Source organism: Lupinus angustifolius, chromosome LG05 (genome assembly GCF_001865875.1).
Source record: "Lupinus angustifolius cultivar Tanjil chromosome LG05, LupAngTanjil_v1.0, whole genome shotgun sequence".
In the NCBI taxonomy this organism is placed as follows: domain Eukaryota; kingdom Viridiplantae; phylum Streptophyta; class Magnoliopsida; order Fabales; family Fabaceae; genus Lupinus; species Lupinus angustifolius.
This window is the reverse complement of record NC_032013.1, coordinates 25,321,203-25,336,882: the sequence shown is the minus strand read 5'-3', so window position 1 is coordinate 25,336,882 and position 15,680 is coordinate 25,321,203.

Sequence of the window (15,680 nt, the reverse complement as noted above, 5' to 3'; positions counted from 1 at the left end):
GTGCCTACGGATGATAATCTTAGGAAAAGAGGTTGTCAAATTGTCTCCATCTGCAACTTATGCCATTCTCACAGTGAGGAGGAGGATCATCTTTTTCTGCAGTGCAGTTTTGCATCTAGTATTTGGGCTTGGATCACTCATGCTTTCTCAATCAACCTGGACATCTCATCTATCAAAAGAATTTTGGATGACTGTGATAAAATGATAAATAAGCAGGTTAAAGAGGTTCTCATAGCTTGTGTGATAAACACCTTAAGCACAATTTGGTTTTGCAGAAACCAGAAAAGATTTGAGGGAATTCTAATCTCTATCCCTATGGCAATCAGAAGGATCAAGAGGGACACTTCTTTAGCTGGAAATTCCTCCTCTGCATCTGCTTACCCCTCTGTTGAGGACCTCTTGATCCTTAGAAGCTTTAACATAAGTGCTAAGCTTAATCTTGCTCCCAGAATCACGGAAGTTAAATGGCTCCCTCCAGAATTGGGCTGGATTAAAGTCAACACAGATGGAGCAGCTCATGGAGCTCTAGGGCATGCAGGGGGCGGGGGAATTTTCCGTGATCATAATGGAGTGTTGATCACTGCTTTCTCTAAGTATCTAAACATTCAGAATGCCATCTTTGCTGAGTTTCATGCAGCTTTGCATGCTGTGAAAACTGCTTATAACAGAGGTTGGAAGCAGCTTTGGATTGAGGTTGATTCAAGCATGCTTTTGGACATCTTTAATGGTAACTCTAATCCCCCTTGGAGTCTGCATAATGATTGGATAAAGTGCAAGGAGAAATTGCACACAATGAACTACAAAATCACTCATATCTTTAGGGAAGGTAACAATTGTGCGGATAAATTAGCTTCGTTTAGCATTGTTTCAAGAACTTACACGGTTTGGAATGCAATTCCTACCTTTATCCTTAGTGATTATAACAGGAACAGATTGGGAATGCCCAATTATCGTTTCAAGAACATGTAGTTATCTTCCTCTATCAATATATTGGGTGTAATCACACCTTTGTTCAAAAAAAAAAAGTATCATGCCTGAATTTCCCCTAGGCATGCAATACGTGCAATAGTAACAATGACAGAGGGTAGAATTGGAAATTCATGTTATATTTCAGTGACGATTAAAACTTTGCATCAATAACATCCGAAAATCACAGGACACAACCACAAAATGTTTGTAGCAAAAGTTCAAAGCCTAACTGATTTAGCTGAACAAGAAAAATTCAAGAAAAATTCAAAATAAAAAAAAAATAGAAAAGAAATGGAAAAAGGTATTTTTGGAATTTTAGAAAGAAGTTTTGAGACATAGTATGGAAAGTCCAATACAATCGATTTTTCTACCCAAAATGCATATAATATTTTTCTAATTGTGATAAAAAATTCAAAAGTAATGCCAAAAATATTATTTATCCAATACTATGCAAAGAGCCTGAATTTTCCCAAGTGATGCACCACATGCAACAGTAACAACCAAAGAGTGAGAAATGGAAATTCATTGAGCTGTTTGAATTGCTTTTCTTTTTCTTTGGCTTTTCAAGAAGCTTTGGGATAGGGTATTCTTTCTTTCACTAGCGGGTATTGTTTTTCTTTTTGTACCCCGCTTGTTTCTAGTACATCATTATTTTTTCTGTACAATTTTTTCTTTTATATTTTTTTTCTTCGTTTCCTTCTAATTCTTTATCTTTTCCAACACCCACAACTTTCCCACTTCTAGTTGTGATACTTTTGCAGTGTGCTGATTTGATCTCCCATCTTTTTGAGAGCATCTCTAGTGCATTTTTGATGCGTGATGGTTGTTTGCATAAACTGCTCCAATATCTCCTTCAGTTTGGTTTGAGGTGATTGTTTTTGGTCTATGAAACAAATTTCCTTTCGGACATGGCTATGTTGTTTGGTGCAATCTTTACACCAAGAATTTTCGTTTTTGATGTTCATCAAATGTTTGGGTAATTCTGCCAATTTTTTCTGTACTTGATCTAACTTCTATTGAAACTCCTTCATGAAGTTATCAACTTCGTTGTGAATATCAATGTTCTTATTGTAAGCGATATACCTAAAATTTACACAAAATAAAAATCATATATATTTCCAACAAATAAATTAGTAGGAAAAGAAATCCAAAACATAAACAATAAACAAGATTAGAATAAAGTTTATTATTTACATTTTTATACCAATTCAAATTAATTTGTACAAAAAAGTGAAGAAAAACATTTTTATACAAGATTGTTAATAATATAGCATTGTAAATAATAATTTCTATTATTTAGCAATTCTCCGGAGTGGCACCAATTTATTAAAAGAGTTTTTTTAGCGTGAGACAATTTCCAATCAATTTATTTAGTGACTGGTCTATTCTTTGGTCATCATCTCGACTTTGTTGGAAAGAATTTACAAAGCCGGCATAATGGTTTGAAGAATATTCCATTCGATCTAATACTTAGCTTTATTGAATTATTAACAACTTCATATCATCTCGGTTTTTTGGAATAAATTCCAACACCAGTTTAATGGTATGAACATAGCAAATTAACACAAGTGATAATGAGTGATATTTATTTCCATTTCCTTTTATTAACCAAACTACTTCCATATGGAAGGTTGGTAAAGAATAAAGAATAAATAAATATAGAAATAAATTGTTAGTTGCAGAATTTAAATGACAGAAAGTAAATGTTAGTTGCGGAAATGTAGATGCCAAAAAGTAAAAGTTAGTGGTTAGATCACTCATTATGACTGTGTATTTTTCCTTTTTCACAAATATACAATTTATTAATTAAATTGCACTTTTATTCAAGGTTTCTATCTTTGTCAACAAATAAAATTTATTTGATAACACTTTACTAATTTACATTTGTATCTCTTTTAAGATTCATTTGTAGTATTGTATACGGTTATGTCGAAACACAAGGAATTTCCTAATAGAACATTATTATAAACATGTTTATTACTAATAAAGTTTGAACATATTTTTGGTTTTGGTTTTGTTTATCAAATTTTAACATTCTAACAAGTAAACATAAACAACTAATATGCACAAATTCTCGAGGAGAAAATATAGTTCGAATGATGAAAATATTTCTTAACATGTTTCTATGAAAAATGTATATGAAAGTTATGTTTTATACTTTGGTTATTCCAAACATCAATTCATAAAATTTCCCCATGTCCCCCGGCAAGAAAAAGTGATTTTCAAACCTTGCAAAATACACTAATCAATAGAAAATTGTCAGTCGACAAAATAAGTTGTCACGCCTTATTTCAGGCTCCTGAAACGTTGATTAGCCTGGACTACAAGTTGCTTAAAATGGATGATTTGATTTGGAAAATGAACTAAGGTGTATTCTTACTTTTTAGTTCATTTGTCAAGACTTTAAAAAGAAAGATTTTGGATCTTGAAATCAAGTTTTAGGTGATCAAGCTAAAACCGCATTAAGCACTTTCTAAAGAATTGAAATTTCCAAAGTAATAACTTAAACATAATGAAACAAGAGTTACAATAAATATTGGTGAGCTAAAATTCAACTAAAATTTAGGAGCATTACCATCTTAATCCAAGGATTTAAGACACTTTACCATGCACAAATGAGATTGCAAAATAAATTTTTGCATCTCATATGATTAATCCTTCTACTCTTGAATTAAGGAGAATTTAGAAATAAAAGTACCTAAACTACTTTGGAGATCCTCCAAGAAATTACAAAGAAGAAAGTGTAGAAAAAGAGAGAAATTCGGATGAAGTGTGTAAGTGTATGGATTGTATGAATGGAATGGTATTTTCAAACCTTGAAGTGCTTCCTATTTATAGGAGTTCTAGGACCCCGCTAAGCTCCTCTCTGCCACAGCCAAGATGCTGACCAAAACCTTCAGCATGGGTTTTGTCACTTGGCTAAGCAGCTTAGTCACCTGCTTGGGTCTGAGTCACCCATGCTATGGTGAGCTACTTGGCCCACCTATTGTGAGCTACTTATGAAAAGCCTAAGGAGGCTACTTAGAGTGAGGTCATACATGAGGTAAGAAGGCTTCGGTGTGAAGCCAACTTGGCCAACTTTTTGAGTTCACACCACCAAGATCCTATGTGGCACCGTTGAGCTGCCTTCTTGAGTAGCTTCGACCATGCTTGATGTTGATTTGGCTTGGTGCTTGTCGATCTGGCTAGGTGTATGGTTCCAAATTGGGCGCTCCAAGTGCTATGCTAAGCTGCTCAATGAGAACTTAGCGTGTACCATGCGTGTAGTGGCTCGTGCCAAGCTTGTGTTCTGAGCGTGCCTAGTTGAGTTTGACAGTGCCAGGTTGAGTCATACCGTGCCTAGTTGGTGTCCAGGTCACACTAGGTGTGCATTTGGCCCAAGCTAAGCTTCTTAGTGAGAAACTTCATGTTGACTTCATGATTTCCACATAGGACAAGTTTTGTTGAGTCATGCTTAAGACTAGCACACAGCTTGACATGCCAAGCTTAAGCATGTCATGTATGTAACATTTTGGCCTATTTTGAGGACCTTGCTTTCACTTAAATGTTTCATCTCTTTTCTACCTAAATCCTACAAAATAAAGTAGAAAAGAAATACAAAAAGCATAGATAAAAGATTGTGATATTTTATCCAAAAACTGTTGAATGAAGTTGGTTTTCTCAAATTTTCCAAGGATGAGTGGTTAAAAAAATGTATGAAATTTAGGCATTTTTGGCACGTATCAAGGGTTTAGATGTAGTGTCGAATTCTGATAAACAGTTCAAAAGTTATGCCAAAAATAGAATACATCAAAATATTATGCAATGAGCCCGAATTTCCCCTTGTGATACACCACATGCAATAGTAACAACCAAATAGGGCAGAAATGGAATTTCATGTTAAATTTGAGTAAACAACCAAAACATTGTATCAATAACATCTTAAAATCAAAGGAAACAACCACATAATGTTTCATTCACGAATCTCCCATAGTCATGCACTACTTGAAATAGTAACAACCATAGAGGGTAGAATTGGAAATTCATGATATATTTGAGAGAACAACCAAAACATTGCATCAATAACATCCTAAAATCACAGGACACAACCACAAAAAGTTCTAGCAAATATTCAAAGCCTAACTTGAAATGGAAAATAGTCAAAGGATGCCATCATGACCGACCTACTAAGTTTTGATGAAGACAGGGAGCTATATGGAAGCTTAAGACTTTGACATCACAACAAACAACATACCGATAACTCAAGGTCAACATCATAGAACTTAGGATTGTTTTTATATTCTAGAGTCATAATATGCTTGCCTAATGTTGACTTTAGGTTAGGTAAACCAAATATGGAAGTCTCACATGAAGTCGAAAATGAAAAATCATATAGGTTGAGGCATCTCATCTACATATATATATGATAAGTAAGATTCACGCATTTGCATTAGGCATACATGGTTTTGTGCATAAGGAATAAATCATTTAGAAAATCATGTTGCATGCTCTTTCATCATATAATGTGTTTACCATGTAGTTAAGAAAAACAATTTTGAAACATATTAATGGATTAACTCATTTGATAATCGATTAAGTCTTGTTGAAATTCATTAATCGATTAAGGAAAGGTGTAATCGATTAAAAGGAGTTACAATAGATAACCTCCCAGGATTTCTGCTTATTAATCAATTAAGATGGTTATTAATCGATTAAGCTATAACTGAAAAACTGTTTTCAAGAAACACGTTAATCGGTTAACATGCCATATAATCAATTAATGTCAGTTGCAATCAGTTATGACCAAAACCTATTATTTTAAACAAATCAAACCAGTTTTTTTTGAAGAAGATTTCGAACTTTCAATACACATAGAGAGAGAGAGAGAAAAAAACTCAAGATTCATAGAGCTTAATTTTTCAAGGCTATCCTGTTGATCTTTGAGAAGTTTTTATTGCATTCTTTTATAAGAGAGAAAAGAGAGATAGTCTTTTCTAATGCGCTGAAAATTTACATTCAATTGAAAGACCTTGCATGATTTCCATATTTTGTTTTTAGGGCTATTTTTGAGAACTTCTATCAAGGGTTATAGAGCCGAATTCAGAGTCTATTTCCCCACAATTTCATGTGCAAAGTAACTCGAAAATTTTTCTGTTATTCGAGGATAATTCTCATGGTGTGTGGTATCACCACAAGTAGAGAATTGGTTGTCTTCTCAAGGTAAGAAGTCTTTAATAGAGCAATAGTTTTGGCTAAGGCCAATTTTTGCGAACGGTGTGGTACCCAAGTAGGTGTAGATAGTGGTCAAACCCAGCTTGGAGGCTCAACGAATTCAAGAAGGAAGTTTCTATTAGGTTTATTGGAAGTGTGATTGTAATTGAACATACATTTCTGATAGTGAAGAAAAATCTCCTAGATCAACCAGGAGGAGGCTTGGATGTAGTTTACAACTAGACTCGCAAACTAACCATGATAAAAATCGTCGAGCACATTTTCTCTTTCCCTATCACCTTACGATTCTATGTTTACTTGGTTTCTGAGTTTATTTGCATTCTGTGATTAAGTGCTAATTGCTGTTAATCTGTTAATAATCATGAATCAAGTTAGGATAGTACAGATTAGACCTCATTAGTGTTTTCAATGCAAGTTAGTATAATCGATTAACGAGCTAACCATAATCGATTAAATCAACTATAATTAATCAATTAACCCTATTGATAATCGATTAGGTGCAGCAGCTTTGTATTCTGCACAAAAATCAGAAAAGCGAGATTAGTGATCCGCTACACCTATTCACCCCCTCTAGGTTGTTCTTACCTCACTGGGACAAAACATAACTGATTTAAGCGAACAAGAGAAACTAAAAAAAAAACAAAATAAAACATCACAATAAAACTGCAAAAATAGAAAAAAAAGGAAAAGGAGTTTTTTGGGATTTTCAAGAGGGAGTTTTCAGACGTAGTATGGGAAGTCTGGTAGAATGGATTTTTCTACCCAAAATGCATATAATATTTGTCCAATTATGATAAATAGTTCAAAAGTTATGCCAAAAATAGAATTTATCAAAATACTATGCATAGACCCAAATTTCCATAAAACATAGGAAGCAACCACAAAAAGTTTCATTCTCGAATATCCCATAGTCATGCACTATGTGCAACAGTAACAACAATAGAGGGTAGAATTGGAAATTCATGTTATATTGGAGTGAACAAACAAATTTTTGCATCAATAACATCCTAAAATCACAGAACACAATCACAAAATGTATCTAGCAAAAATTGAAAGCCTATCTGATTTAACTGAACAAGAAAAATTCATGAACAAATCAAAATAAAACTTCAAAACTAGAAAAGAAATGGAAAAATGGTTTTTTTTGGATATTCAGGATGGAGTTTTTAGACATATTATGGGATATTCGTTAGAAGGGAATTTTCTACCCTAAATGCATATAATATTTGTCCAATTCATATAAGAAGTTCCAAATTTATACCTAAAATGGAATTTACGAAAATATTATGCGAAGAGCCCGAATTTCCCCTAGTGATGCACCACATGCAACAATAACAACCAAATAGGGTAGAAATGGAAATTCATGTTAAATTTTCGTAAACAACCAAAACATTGCATAAATAACATCCTAAAATCATACGAAACAACCGAAAAAAGTTTCATTCAGAAGGAGTTTCATTCCCAAATTTTCCATATCATGCACTACGTGCAACTCTAACAACCACATAGGGTAGAATTCGAAATTCATGATATATTTGTGTGAACAATCAAAACATTGCATCAATAACATCCTAAAATCATAGGACACAATCACAAAAAGTTTCTAGCAAAAATTCAAAGCCTAAATGATTTAACTAGAAAAGGAAAATTCAAAATAAAACTTCAAATATAGAAAAGAAATGGCAAAAATAATTTTTTGAGATTTTCAAGTGGGATTTTTCAAATGTAGTATGGAAAGTCTAATAGCATGGATATTTCTACCCCAAATGCATATAAATTTTGTCCAATTCTGATAAACTGTGTAAAATTTATGTCAAAAGTATAATTTATCATAATACTATGCAAAGAGTCTGAATTTCCCATGGTCATCACCACATCCAATAGTAACGAGCAAACAAGGCACAAATGGAAATTCATTTTAAATTTGAGTAAACAACACAAACTATGCATCAACGACATCCTAAAATCATAGGAAACAACAACAAAGAGTTTCATTCCTGAATTTCCAATATCATGCACTATGTGCAATAGTAACAACCACACATGGTAGAATTGGAAATTCATGATATACTTGGGTAGACAACCAAAATATTACATCAATAATATCCTAAAATCACAGGACACAACCACAAATGTTTTTAGCAAATATTCAAAGCGTAACTGAATTAAGTGCACAAGAAAAAATCAAAATAAAACTTCAAAAATTAAAAAGAAATGGAAAAAGGGGTTTTTTGAGATTTCCATGTTGGATTTTTCAGATGTACTATGGAAAGTCCGATAGCATAGATTTTTCAGATGTACTATGGAAAGTCCGATAGCATAGATTTTTCTACCCCAAATGCATATAATATTTGTCCTATTCTGATAAACAGTGCAAAAGTTATGCCAGAAGAAGAATTTATCAAAATACAATGCAAAAAGTCTGAATTTCCCATGGTCATCACCACATGCAATAGTAACAACCAAACAAGACAGAAATTTAAATTCATTTTAAATTGGAGTAAACAACCAAAACTATGCATCAACGATATCCTAAAATCATAGGAAACAACAACAAAAAGTTTCAATCCGGAATTTCCCATATCATGCACTGCGTGCAATAGTAACAACCACACAGAGTAGAATTGAAAATTCTTAATATATTTGAGTAAACAACCAAAACATTGCTTCAATAACATCCTAAAATCACAACCACAAATGTTTCTAGCAAAAATTCAAAGCCTAACTGAATTAAGTGGACAAGAAAGATTCAAGAAAAATTCCAGAATAATTAAAAATAAAATTTCAAAAATAGAAAAGAAATGGAAAAATGGATTTTTTGAGATTTCCAGGTGTGATTTTTCAGATGTAGTATGGAAAGTCCGATAGCATAGATATTTCTATCCGAAATACATATAATATTTGTCCAATTCTGATAAACAGTGCAAAAGTTATGCCAAAAGTAGAATTTGTCAAAATACTATGCAGAGAGTGTGAATTTCCCCTGGTCATCAGCACATGCAACATTAATAACCAAAGAGGACATAAATGGAAATTCATGTTAAATTTGAGTAAACAACCAAAGATATGCATCAACGACATCCTAATATCATAGTAAACAACCACAAAAAGTATCATGCCCGAATTTTCCCTAGTCATGCACTACGTGCATGATAAGTGCCAAAAATACCTAATTTTCATACACTTTTCATGACATTTATCCTTTGCAAATCATGCAAAACCAACTTAATTCAACACTTTTAAGATTAATTATCTTACTTTTATTTTATATGTTTTCCGCCTCTTTTTCAATCTTTGTGTGAAGTTTTCTAGGAAAAATAAAGAGAAGAAAAAGAATCAAGAAAATTAGTCAAGCATGGAGGTGTCCACATAAGCCACTTTTGATGCACATATGACCTCACTTAACAAGGCCTCTGAGCACTTTTCAGAATAGCACATAATAGCCTGGTCAAGTAGGTCACAAGTAGCTTTGGTGAGTCAACACCAAGCAGCTGACTTAGGTGCTTGGTCATGGAACAAACTCATGCTGAAGGGTTTGGTACGCCCAACGTGGACAAAGAGAGGGCTAGGCGGTTACAGGTTGCCTATAAATTGAGGCCCTCTTCAACATCATCGATACACATTCTTGTTCCAAAATCCTAAACACTTCAAGACTCCATTCTTAACTTCTTCTCACTAGACATTTTTTGTCATGGTTTTAGGCTTATTTTTACGTAAAGTTTTGTAATTTTTTCTTATAATTCAAGAGGAGAAAGGAGATGGAAAATGTGATACAAAAACATAATTTTGTAATCTCATTTGGGTCCAAAAGAATCTCATCCTTGGATAGATGGCTCATGCTCCTACACATTTATTTGGATTATGGTGTAATGTTATTTCTTTTCTTTATTTGTATCATATTTTGATTTCAATACATCCAAGTTATTAGTTTTGGTTACGCTTTGATTCTTTAAGATGTTCTTAACGCGGTTTTAGCTTGATCACCTAAATGTTGATTTAAAGATCCAAAAATGCTTCTCTTAAATTGACAAGTGAACTAATAAGTCTTCGTTCACTTGCCAACTGAAAGCATCTATTTTAAGCAACTTGTATTCAAGGCTAAATAAGGTTTACGAGCCTGAAGTAGGGTGTGACAACCTTCTCCGACAAGTAGCAGTTAACTAATGTTTAGTGTATTATGCAAGGTTTGAAAATCATCTTATCATACATGGACACTATATGGGGGATTTAGAAATTATGTTCGAATTAATCAAAAAGTATAACACATAACTTGTTAATGTTTTCAAAAATCATTTGCGTCTAGAAATAATTCTATAATTCAAACCAATCTTCTCTTCAAGAATTTGTGAATATTAGTTTATGTTTTTCTTAGTTAACTTTTATGCAAACATAACACAAAATCATCAAAAAGTTGTTAATCATTATTTTTACTATAATATGCCTATATGATTCTCTTCTAATACAATTCCCTTTGGTTTGATATATCCCTATATTATACTACAATTGAATATTGAAAGAGATGCAAGTGTAAAATAGTAAAGTGTTAAACTTTATTATATGAAAAAAGTGAAATCCAATAAATGGATTGTTACTTGAGCCAGGTCAGGCAGGTAGCTCAAGCAGGCAGCTGAGCATGGACAAGGTCATCCTAGCTGCTCAAGCAGGCACTGAGCATGCACTAGATCAGACTAGGATGCTCAAGCAAGCAGCTGAGCGTGGGACCAGGTTAGCCAAGCTGCTTAAGTAGGAAGCTGAGCATGGGACCAGGTCTACTAAGTGCTTGGCCCAATAGAAAAATGGTTGCTTGGCCTTGAAGAATGACTATGTATTGAATGATGTCACAAGCGAAGCAACCAACCAAAACTAACTTCTGGACTAAGTTTATAACCTCAAGCATGAGACAAGCAAGTAAGAGGTGTCACCATGCATGTAGCCTAGCTCACAACAGGTTGTCCAAGCTAGATGGCCAAGATGAGACAAGTTGCTGACTCACTAGCTTGGGTGTAAGATGAGACCACACTCTTCCTATAAAAGGCACACCCATTCCTCCACTTTAACAAATTGTAAATATTGCACATAGTTGTAAATACTTTGTAAATTCCTCTTCTTCTTCCCATTTCGGTTCTCTATCTTTTTAGAGTGTTCTTAGGTTGTTCTTAGGTTTTTAGTTCGTAGAAATTCAAAGGGAATGGAGTTGGAAAATGAGGTGCAAAAACGTGATTTTGTAACATCATTTGGAATCAAAAGCATCTCATCTTTGTATAGATGGCTCATGCTCATACATATTGATTTTGATTATGGTGTAAGGTTGTTTCTTCTCTTCATTTGTATCATATTTTTATAACAATACATTCAAGTTATTACTTTTGGTCAAGTTTCAATTCTTTAGAAAGTGCTTTATGCAGTTTTAACTTGCTCACCTAAAACTTGATTTCAAGATCCAACATGCTTCTTTTTAAAGTCTTGACAAATGAACTAAAAGTAGCAATACACCTTAGTTCATTTTACAAATCAAAGCATATGTTTTAAGCAACTTGTAATCAAGGCTAATCAATGTTTACAGAGCCTGAAATAAGGTTTGACAACTTATTTCGTCGAGTGGCAGTTTTATAGTGATAAGTGTATTTTGAAAGGTTTGAAAATCACTTTTTCTCACCGGGGAACTGGGGGAAATTTTATGAACTGATGTTTGGAATTAACCGAAAGTATAATACATAACTTGTAATGTTTTCAAAAATCATTTGAGTTTAGAATTAATTCCATATTTCAAACCAATCATCTCTTCTTGATTTTGTAAATAGTTAGTTCTTTACTTTTTCATGTTTCTTAGTTCATAAAAACATCGAAACAACTTTCACTGTTACTTTCTTACTTTTGATAAAAGATACAAAGTACGAGTACATTTCTATATGACAATTCCTTGTGGTTCGACATAACCATATTACTATACTACAATTGAATCTTGAAAGAGATACAAATGTAAAATAGTAAAGTGTTATCAAATAAATTTTATTTGTTGACAAAGAAAGAAACCTTGAGTCAAAGTTCAATTTAATTCATAAATTGTATCTTTGTGAAAAGGAAAAATATGCAGTCATAATGAATGATCTAACTACTAACTATTATTTTCAGTCATTTACTTTTCGCAACTAAAATTTACTTTCTGTTATTTATTGCTTTATTCATTTATTCTGTATTCTTTACCAGCCTTCCATAAGGAAGTAGTTCTGTTAATAAAAGGAAATGGAAATAAATGTCACTTATTAGGACTTGTTAGGGGTGGCAAATGGGTGGATTTGGATTTGGATGCTAATGGATGGATGGAAAGCCATCCATTAAACCATATAAATCCATTTAAACAACATTTTAAGTTATTCAATCCATCCATAGCCAATGGATTCCAATCCATCCATAGCCAATGGATTCCAATCCATTCATAGCCAATGGATTCCAATCCATCCAATTTATCCATGACTCTCTTTTCATGGATTTGGATGGATGGATATCCAATCCATTTGATTTTTTTTATTGAAACTAAAACAATTTATTGAAGATAATCATTATTTTATAAACTATTATTTCAAATAAACATTTTTAAAATCACCTTTAAAAAAAACACTTCTAAAATCATTTAGAAATCAGTTTTTAAAAAGTGACTTTTTTGAAAAAAAAAGTGATTTTTTGAACTTTTATAGAAATATATATTTTTTCAAAATTCTATGAGTATGTGTCATTTAAGGTTCTACATGTAAATTAATTAACAAATATTTTGAGAGTGTAATAGTTATGCACTATCAGTATAAAGATTTATACATAATCACTATATCATTCACCATTCATCTAGATTACGTTTTTGTAATAGTCAATGATAATTAAGTATAAACGACGGATGATGTAGTGACAGTGTATAAAACTCATACATTAGTTAATGCATACATTTTTATCATACATCTATATGTTATGTACTTAAGAATAAAATTTTAATATTCCTTTAATTGATATCAATGTAATAAAATATTAAAAGTGAGAGTGAGAATCATTGATGGATTTGCTTGAATTTAGTTTTCTTAAATATTAAATGAAATTGAAAATACAAAGAAAATCGTTTTTTCATTTTTATTTTTGGATGGATTGGATATCCATCCAAATTGATATATTCGTTGGATATAATGGATGGATTTGAATCCATCCTTTATCCATTGTATTATATCCATTTAAATCCATTAGCTCTAACAAATGGATTTGGATGGATTTAATTTGGATGTATTTGGATGGATTGTGGATAATTTTTCCACGTCTATCACTTGTGTTAATTTGCTAAATTCATACGAATAATAGGTGTTGGAATTTATTCCACAAAACCGAGATGGTATGAAGTTGTTAATAATTAAATAAAGCTAAGTTTGTTATCAAATGGAATATTCTTGAAACCATTATACCAGCGTTGGAAATTCATTCCAACAAAGCCGAGATGGCGAGCAAAGAATAAACCAGACACTAAAATTATCGATCTGAAACTTGCCTTATCAAGAAAGAAAGAGAACTCTTGCAACAATGATGGCGGTAAGCGAACTTTTAGGATTATCTAGAAATCTAGCATGCATTCAACCACTTAGGTAATATATCAGACAAAACATGTGATTAGAAATTATAGAGCAGAATTTATCACGATATTTCGTTACTTCACATGCTTTACCTCATCTTTATCAAGATGTTTGAAGTTTGCCATATTTGATGTTTTCTTTGGCCTTTCTTCATTTCTTGAATCTTGTCCTTTTCTTGCATAGTATATCAATTCTTGAAGTGTTTATCCTCTTCAATAACTACAAAACATTAAGCATACCTTTCCTCTCCTCTTTTGGAGATGGGTTAATCAAGCATTAAATTTGCATAGGCTTTTCAAAAAATAGTTTTGGTTGATTTGCATTAATGTGAGATTTAAGTTGTTGTGCTTCAACATGATTACAAAATCCTAGATGGTATTTCTACATTCACTTATTAATCAAAATATGGTTGAAAGATTCTTATACTTGTTCAATAATATCACGTTTGCATTTAAGAGTATGTAAATTTAAAAACAAAACATTATGCTTCAAGGTGATTTATGGGAGAATTCATGATTCTTGATTTTATGGCCCTGCTAGGATTTCATTATTGAGTTTATTTATGACACTTAAAGTATGTAATACTTGTAGTTAAGAAGAGATACCTTGTTTTACCTTTGTTGCACAATACTTCCTATCTTGAAGCATTTGTGATGACAAGTTGCTCATAAGTGTCATAGTCTCCTTTCCTTTGGTGACAAGTCAACAAAGTTTGATCTTTTCAGCTTCTTATGTGCCTAGAACACTTGCTGTCCATATGAAAATTGAAGTCCATATGTCCTTAGGCACACCTACAAAACACAATTACTTGCTTATCTTGGGTACCCAACTAAGATTGGGTCCGTTGATGTTAGTATCTCGGGGATTTTGTTTCTTAGTAGTCCACATACAATTTCCATTTGGAACATCATGCATTATAACATTACATGCATTCAAGGGATGACCATACAATCCACAATAAAAGCAAGTAGGGGATTCAAGATGTGAAATTTTCAGAACATTTACTTGTTTCTTGTGAAATGTGTTATTTGCAAGCATATAATTCAAACTAGATTTAATCCCATCATTTTTACATGTAGCAAGTAAGTTGTTTGAATTGTGATAACAAGATGTGAAACTAGCAAGTTTATCATTTACGACATTGTGTTCATTTCTCATGCAAATGCAATTTTCACAAATAGATGTCACATTTAAATTAGGAGTACAATTACATAATGAGTTAGCATATTTAGTATCTCATAATTCATTTTCAATTTGCAGCATATCTATGATGTTTTGCAATTCACATATCTTCTTTTCAAGATCTAAAATTAACCTTTTTTTTCCTATGTTCTTTTTAGCTAACATTTTAAGTGCTTCATGTATTTCAACATAAGCCTCATAAAACGTGTCATACATGGGAAGTGTATCAGAATTTGAAATAGAATCGGATGAGTATACCTCACTAGGCTCATCTTGCTCACTTACTTTGGAAGATTTCAGATTTTGAGCCATTAGACAAACCTTGTGTGACTCTTCATTTTCTGAGATGCTTGTTGACGAATCATCTTCTTCAGGTTTATCCCAAACGATATATGACTTCTTAGCTTTGATGTTCCAAGAATCTTTCTTGTACTCTTGTTCAATCTTCTTGGAAAGGGTAGGGCATGTGTACCTCATGCGTCCTACTTTCCTACTCTTATGGGAAGATGCATTGTCTTTGAGATTCTTGCTCATCTTCATTGAACTTTCTTCATCTTCCTTATGAAGCTCCTTGGTTCCTCCATTCTTTCTTAATTACTTTCTTAATTTTTTCATAAGGAGGGACATTGCTTCATCATCAATGTCGGAATCATTCTCATCATCATCATATATCTCCTTTTGACTTCTTGGATGTGATCCTGTTGCTTTGAAGGA